Source organism: Halyomorpha halys, unplaced genomic scaffold, assembly GCF_000696795.3.
Source record: "Halyomorpha halys isolate HHAL.00 unplaced genomic scaffold, Hhal_1.1 Scaffold29.1, whole genome shotgun sequence".
In the NCBI taxonomy this organism is placed as follows: domain Eukaryota; kingdom Metazoa; phylum Arthropoda; class Insecta; order Hemiptera; family Pentatomidae; genus Halyomorpha; species Halyomorpha halys.
Window position 1 is genome coordinate 973,118 of NW_027115892.1, and position 8,433 is coordinate 981,550.

Below are 8,433 nucleotides of genomic sequence, written 5' to 3' on the forward strand. Positions count from 1 at the left end.
AACCTTCGAATTCTTCTCGTATCCAATCGTTACAATCCAAAATCCTTCGTAAAAGCTTAAATGCTCCCTACTTTGTCAAAAATAAAATCATCCACAAAGACCTTAATGTTCCATTTGTAACCGATCTAGCCCGAACCAGATATCAATCCTTCTATTACAAAATACCTAACCACTCAAACCCATTAGTTTCTAATCTTGCTCCCTCTTTTATTCCGGAAAATCCTCCAAGGCGTCTGAAAAGAAGATGGCCTCGAGACCTTATATTGTAAACATTTTTTAGAGTGCTACCAATGGGTAGTTTCTCTACATGCTTGTACCATACCATTATGATGATTTCCCAAAATTTACTTGATGTATTTATGTACAGTCGTAAATATCAATAAATAAATTTAAAAATATATGTATATATATATTTCATTCCAATTGAATATGCATTGTCACTAAATACATGTATTTTTGGAGAAAAAAAATATTGTTTAGTCGTTCCATATAAAATGTCAGTTTTCACAGGAAAGGAATTTTCTTATGAAATCAAAACATTTACTCTCGTTTTTTATATATTTTCCTCCAACGTGTTATCAACTTTTCAATCCCTAAACTAAAAAATTCAGTGTTTTATGAATAAATGAAATTAGAAAATACGTCTTTGACCGAAGAATCATTTTAACAAATTTTACCTTTAAGGAAGTTGTCAAAATTTGGTTTTGGCATGAGTACCGTCTTTCATTGATAATTAATCACTGACCTGACCGATACCTGTTGTCATATACAATTCAGTTTTCTTCACACGTGATTATCCTTTGGAAAAAGGCTCATTTCTTTGGTTAGCATGGAAACGCAATGTCTTAAAACGTTTGAACTGTGGTCACTCATTGCGTTCACACTTAGCATGACTAAGTTCCACGTCGTCAATTACTGGTAGAGGCCTCCCCTTTCGTTGGTTATCCAAATCTTTGTCATAAGCCACTAATGGTCGACTCGTTACAACAGCCTTCCTCGCACAGAGTGGTGATGTTTCTTGCAGCTTAAGCTGCCAAGTGTCCAAGTTTAAACTCATAAAATAATACTCGAAAATCGCTTGTTTCCATGGCCATATTTTATAGTATACTAAAGAATATGCAATCAATTGGAATTAAAGTAAATGTTATCAAAAAGATAGGATTAATTACGGCTCATTGTAATCTCTAAACATAAACGTAATAAACAACAAAATTTCTCGAACACCACAAAGAATTTCTGAAATAATAAAAACTGACATTTAATATAAAATGACCCAATAATTATAATTGAGTGTCAGTGCCTGTTTTATGTAATATTTATATTTATAAATATATCATATATTATATTATATAATATTATAGTTGTATATATAACATAGTGTGAAACAAAATATCTACTTGGGACCCTAGTCAACTCATGCCTTATTTCATATATACATAGTAAGAAGAAAGGTTACGACCACAAACCTAATGGAGATTTTCATTGAACGGATAAATTTCTGTTCTTTATTTATTTTTTAATAAAATTTTATATTTATTTTGGGATTAATCCCTTTAGTATTCTAAGTATATTATTATATACAGGCGTCAAAATTAGGCTTTAGAGCCTTAGAATGAAAATATACAATAATACAAAATAAAAATGAAATTATAAAACGTCATAAAATATAATAAAATAATGAATTAAAAAAGATAATAATTAACAGAATATACAAAATAAGAATAGAACAAATAAAGTAAAACTGTATGTCATATCATAAAACATAAGATGACAAACACTTTTGATAATAAGTAATAGAAAAAAAGGTCGAAGATAAGGGATTTGAAGGTTGGAAGGGTATTAGAATTACGAATGAAAGAGGAATAGAATTCCATAGGGATGAAGAATGATCTACCAAAGGCTGCGGTTCGATGGGCAGTTACATGAATTCAAATATGTGCAAAATATTATTTCAATCCATATGATTATAAATAAGGTATCAATTATCATTATTAAAAATAAACAAACAATCTTATATAAAAAGCAATATGATTGGTTTTAAAAACTCACTAGATTAAGATAAGGTAAATCTACAAAGATCCTTTTTGTAAAGACTAATAAACAAACGTATTTTAAAATTTTCAAAACAAAACAGTGTAAGAATAGATAAGGGAGTATTTCTGAAAATTATAAGTGATCTGTGTCTAACTGTAAGATTTTTTTTTCAATTTTTATAATAAATAATTCTTGATTAGTCGTAAAATAAATACAATTTTGTGGCAAAAATATCACTCGTTACAATCAGTAATTTCTATGGTTTCACCAAATTTTTTAATAAATGAATAAATTATTACAGTTTCTAACATTTGAAAAAATACTCATTAATATTTACAAATTATATATAAAATCAGCTAATGAGCAGAAAAGACATGAGTCATGAGCTCAAAGATATGTAAAATATTATTAATAACATAATGAATATAAATTGGGAAACAATAATTTGAAAATTTTAATTATTAATAATATGGGAACAATCTTTTATAAAAAGCAAAATTATTGCATTTTAAAAAACTCGTGAGATTCTGATAAAAGCAAATTCAAAGATTTCTGATGTAAAGAGTTTTCTACTAATAAACAAACGTTTTTTAAATTTTTCTAAACTGATCAATATAAGAATAGATAAGACAGTATTTTTGAAAATTGTAAGTGATTTAGGTTAAATTATAAGATTGATGTTGTTAAATAACTAATTATATAATATTAATTTATTTATTTCAATCTGGATTAAAATAGCTAATCTACTTCAGACTTTAGCTCTGGAAATATAAATCAATAAATTACTGAAATAAATATGTTTTTAGACATTCTAAATCCTTGTTTCATGGGAAATAAAGGCCAAATCTACAACAAATAGCATGCTGAGGACTTTAATATGTTTATTTGAGACGTTACAAGGAGTTTTAGGAAGGATTTTGGATTGTAAAGATTGGATACGGGGGAACTTGATGGTTATTAGAGTGCGTATGATTTTTTGTGTAATAAATAGGGAGTTCAGAGGATTGTTGTAATCGGAATCATCGCGCCATTTCTTGTGATTTCAGTCTATTATGGGGGTTTTAAGAGGTCAAGACAGAGTCCCAAGTAGCTGTTCTGTTCAACAGGTGTTAGTGGAATATTAAAAAATACATACTGTAGGGTAGGAAAGTAGAAGTTTATGTCAGAGAGTAAATCTGATGGGATTTGTTAGGTTTTTTATTTTCCAGTTACCACACCATTCTTAAATGGATTTTGTGTGTAACTGCAGGGTTTGGGATGCAGCAGTTGGACCAATGTTTACAGGCGGCGCACTGGTGTCATTAGCGTCTGTTGTTAGGACTGTGTTAGTGTGAGTTAGGATATCTACTGCATGATTTATACTGAATGGAAAGAGAGATGAGCTAGATTATGATTTAACTTCAATGTTGTCGTAAGCGTACTAACTGTCCCACAGTATCCTTTAATAATGTTGCTGTTACCCCTGTAGTACAGAACCACTAGTCTGGAATCACTCGGACAAGACTGAAAGGACAGAAAACTGTACGTCGATTTCGACTATCACAACACTTACTTGATAAACGGTCTAAACTTCTAATTCATTACAAAACACTGATCTTCATGACAATTATAAGGCCTATCTGGGCATACGGAGTTGAGTTTAGGGGATCCACTAAACACGAAGGTTTTTGATTGAATTCGAAAATGCCTCTCTTATCCAACTTTACAATTAAAAATCTTTCGTAAAATTCTTAATTCTCCTAACTTTGGCACAAATAAAATCACCCATAAACACTTTAATGTGCCATATGTAACCGATCTGACCGAAACCAAACATCAATCCTTCATTATACTCCCTAACCATTAAAACCATCTAGTTTATAACCTTCACACAACGACTTCTATTCCTGACGATCCTCCGAGGCGCTTAAAAAGAAGATGGCCTCGAGACCTTCTAGTGTAGAAATGTGATTAAAGTGCTACAATGGGTAGTTTCTCTACGTGCCTGTATCACTCCAATTTGATCTTACATCAAATTTACTTGAGGTATTTTTAGTTATAAATAGCAATAAATAAATTTTTAAAAAAATACTTAAAGGTTCTCTCAGAGAGGTAAGAACGGATTAATAGGAAATATGTAGAGGTAAGGAATTAAGGGGGCTCATAGAGCAGTCTAGGGTGATATACTAGGTCAAGCTTGAACATAGAGAAAGACTCCCTGCGCACCAATGTGGAAGATATGACATCCAGCACACCATGATACTGTTCTATAATAAAATGAGATGTTCCAAATCCAGGTAGGAATGACTTGATTTAAGTCTAGAACTGGACAGAGAGGTTTTAGTATAATTTTTTCTAGGATTTCGCCTTTAATCGGCAAAAGAGAAATAGGAGGATGGATTTTCATCACGCCACCTGGCTTGGTGGCTTGGAGGATTTGGAAAACAAGTATATTTGGAATTTGTTCCAAGGGGCGGAAAAGTGATGGATCCATAGAATTTATAAAATCAAAATCACACTAGTAATCTAACTAAATGGTTTAGTTATTTTGTGATGTGCCAACGCATTTCAAAAAATAACAAAAACATAGATTCTGTTTTTTGTTTTGTAATTAACGTGCGTGAACGCACATACGAGTATTACTTAAAAATGATGCTTTTCTACTTCCAGTCATCGGTTTGACAGCTGCAGAATTCGATATTATGAACGTTGATTGTGATGAAGAATGTTTAATTAAGTACGATCCACTTTGTGGTATTGATAGAACGTCCACGAAACGGACCTTTGCTAACCCATGTATGATGGCTAAGGAAAACGCCTGTCATGGAGGTAAGGATATGTTTTATTATACTTGATTTAATCTGATGAAATGAAAATCGAGATGTAGATATTTTTTTGCTCCATGTGTATGCATACTATTTCGACCAAAAGCTTAAAACCATTTCAGTTTGTTGGGAAAATTAGATGCATTTTAGGATTATATACTAAACTTACATCTTCTTTCATATGTAACATGTATTCAGGAAAATTACGTACAGTAATAGAATTTTAGAGGAAGTTAGTAATCAATGGAATTATACTTCCTTCATAAAAAAAAAATAAAAAATCATCACTTATTTTTCAAAACAATGACAAATCTTCAAAGACGTCTTGAACCCATGAACTAGGGCTGTGTTATCTTTAGTATCCCTAAATGTCGTAAATCGACCTCTTGTTTAAATATTTTCTTATGAAATATTAAACAAAATAATTACTTCCAAAATCGTTCATAAAATAAATGTATATGTTTTATACTGGCAATATTGTTTCATGTTTTGGACATTTATAAATGTAGCATTTACTAAATTTATCAGAAATATTGTTTTAATAAAAACTGAAATATCTTTTGATCCTTATCACTTAACTTTGTTTTCCCTCTCCGACGTTTCGGTCCTAAGGCCATCAAGGAGAAAAAACTGAGTTGACCAAAATATTACAAAATTTGCTTCCTATTGCAGGCTAATTGCCCAAGTAATTTTTCATTATTTATATTAGTATTGCATCAGTTTATTCCTTCCGATTTTCTTATATAACATAATCCATAATACTAGACTATTATTAGTAAAAGGAAAATAGTTTATTATTGTGAGTTGTTATACAAGGAAATTTTTGAAATTAAATCGATGCAACAAAAATATAAGTAAGAATAAGTGACTTAGGCAATCAGCCTGCAATAGGGAGAAAGTTTTTTTAATAATTTGGTGTCTTCTCGATAATGTCCTGAGGACCGAAAAGTCGGAGAAAAATAAACAAGATTGACAGATAAAGATAAAGAGATATTTATGTTTTTAATTATGTTATTGACTCTCAAACTTAGCTAAAAATTTCTGTATTATATTTTAATAAACTAATAATATTATTTAATACTTTTACTATATCTAAAGGTTTTCTCATGTAAGGATAAATGTACCTTTTAATTAATCAATTATTATTTAAAATAGTATTGCATTATTTGATTTATTTTACTTTTACATATCTTTCCTTCTAATGTGCTATCTAAATTATCGTACTTAGTTCTAACTATAATAAATTTTTCAATATCTTTTTGTTGATTAATTTTTCAACCCACGAAATTTCTTAATCTCTAAATTTATTGCCATTTTAATTATTGAATTATAAAATTCAACATTATTATTATAAATTAGATATTCATTTATAGACTATTATCAATATTGTTGTCTATATTGTAAATATGTTCCGGGTAATGTTATTTCTTTTCTTTTTTATTCTATTTAGTAATAAATAAAATATTCTCTTTTACATTTCAAGATGGCAATCTGACAAGAGCAGTCTGGTCTAGGGCCCTCTAAATGTTGTAAATCTTCTTTTGTTAATGTTTAACTTTTTTTTTACATCTTAAATGTTAAATAAAATAATTGCTTGTTGTAAAGTTGTTCGCAAAATAAATCCTCATTTTTGAAGGGCTCCATATCTCAAAATGCCTGAGGTCCCGTTGGTTACTAACTGCAATGCCATTTTTAGTATTATTTTAGTCTTGTTGAACATCAGAAACGGCATATTATTCCATGAAATTTCCAGAATCTTTTTTTTTTTTTTTAATTTGGAGCATAATCCATTACCTGTTCCAAAAGCACCTCGATCGGGTTGAGAACTGTAGCTAAGTCATGATTTTCAAACTGATTTCATCAATCTTCATTCTGTTATAAATAATATTAATAAAGTTTAGGCGAATTTTTCGTCTCTAAATAATTAATCTTGAATATATTTAGTCCAACAAATTAATATACAAAATAAATAACACGCAAAGCAACAGGTAAATAATAAAGCAGGATATATGGAGTGTGATATAAACGACATAACTAATCATATTTTGTAATTTTACAGGCCATTTTACTCCCTGCCCTGATCATGATAATCAATAAACAAGTGTCTGAAGAAATAGAAAATGTACCTACATTAATATAAATAAAAAAAAGGTTTGTTCAATATTGTATTTATTTTGTCCTTATATTTCGCATTAATATATCTATAATATAATACAATAATGTAACTTGCAGTAATACATAGTCTCAAGTGAAAAACTTAAACTAAGAAGAATTGACTAATTGATTAACGAATTAGACTTCGAATTCAACGGTTAAATATCTAGTGTGTCCACTCATATGACATAACCACTTTTAAGACCGATACAATAATCCCTTAATGTATGTCACAATCAATATTGGTCCTATAGAGTTTATATTCTAAGTATCATATGGAATAAGTCATACTTGAGTATGGCCGGAAGAGCCGAAACGTAGGAGTGGAATAATTAGAAAATAAACAAGTTCAGGCATAATGAATATTTTTTATTATAATTGATAAATAAACCAGTCTAAAAAAAGAATTCAAATTATATATGAGTAACAGTCTATGATTTATGTTCTGCTCTTAACCATTTATTGAATGCTAAATTTTTATAGAATCAATATTAATAATAGTAAGAATTATTTTATAGAGATAGCTATCCTGCCATATGAATGGCTCATGTATAGGTTGAATGAAATAAAAATTTTAATTATTTAATAACTATAGTGGCAAGAAAATATTATCAGACTGGTGAAATGGAAAATAAACTGCGAATGTCCATGTTTTTTGTCATTCTCCATTTCCTCCTACTACGTTGACTTTATATATTAAATAGTATTTGTTCAATCAAATCTTTCACTTCCTAAAGATACCTAGTCCATCTATATTACTACTGATGTTTCCGGTAATCATTACTCCGGTATATCCAATCTCCTTTTCTAAATTATCAAATCTTTTCAAAGTATAAATTAAGTCATTTTGAAAATTCAGCATTTAATTCCTGTCAAAATATTTTAATGATAATGAGATCTAAACCATACCAGACACCTGATACCAAAGAGTATTTAATTATATATTGATATATGGAAATTAAACAAAATCGTTGAGCCTTTTTCGAGAAATTCCAAACCTATGTGAAAAATCTAGTATATAGAGTAGCACTTCAGGTAAGTCGATTTTACTGAAATAATTGCTTTCCCAGGCATATACTCAAAATAAATATTTAATTTTAGTTTCGTACGACTTGTCATCGTAGGCTAAGGTGACATACTCACACATTGGCCGTTTTGCAAGACTCGATTATTTGGACTCAAATTCAAAATATCGCACGATCGCAGTATTTCCCTTTACAATAAGAGGTGTGGCAGAAAAGTAATGAGACTGGGGATACTGCAAGCGATGTGGTAACCGTGCGCTGTTGTCCAATATCAATATTTGCTAAAGAAACTGTTAATTATAGTATTTTGATATTTAATATTAATAATGTCATATTCATTTCGATAATTTTTTATTTCTAACGTTAGCAACAATATTCCGATATTATTTTATACAGTATTCTAATATTATTTTATT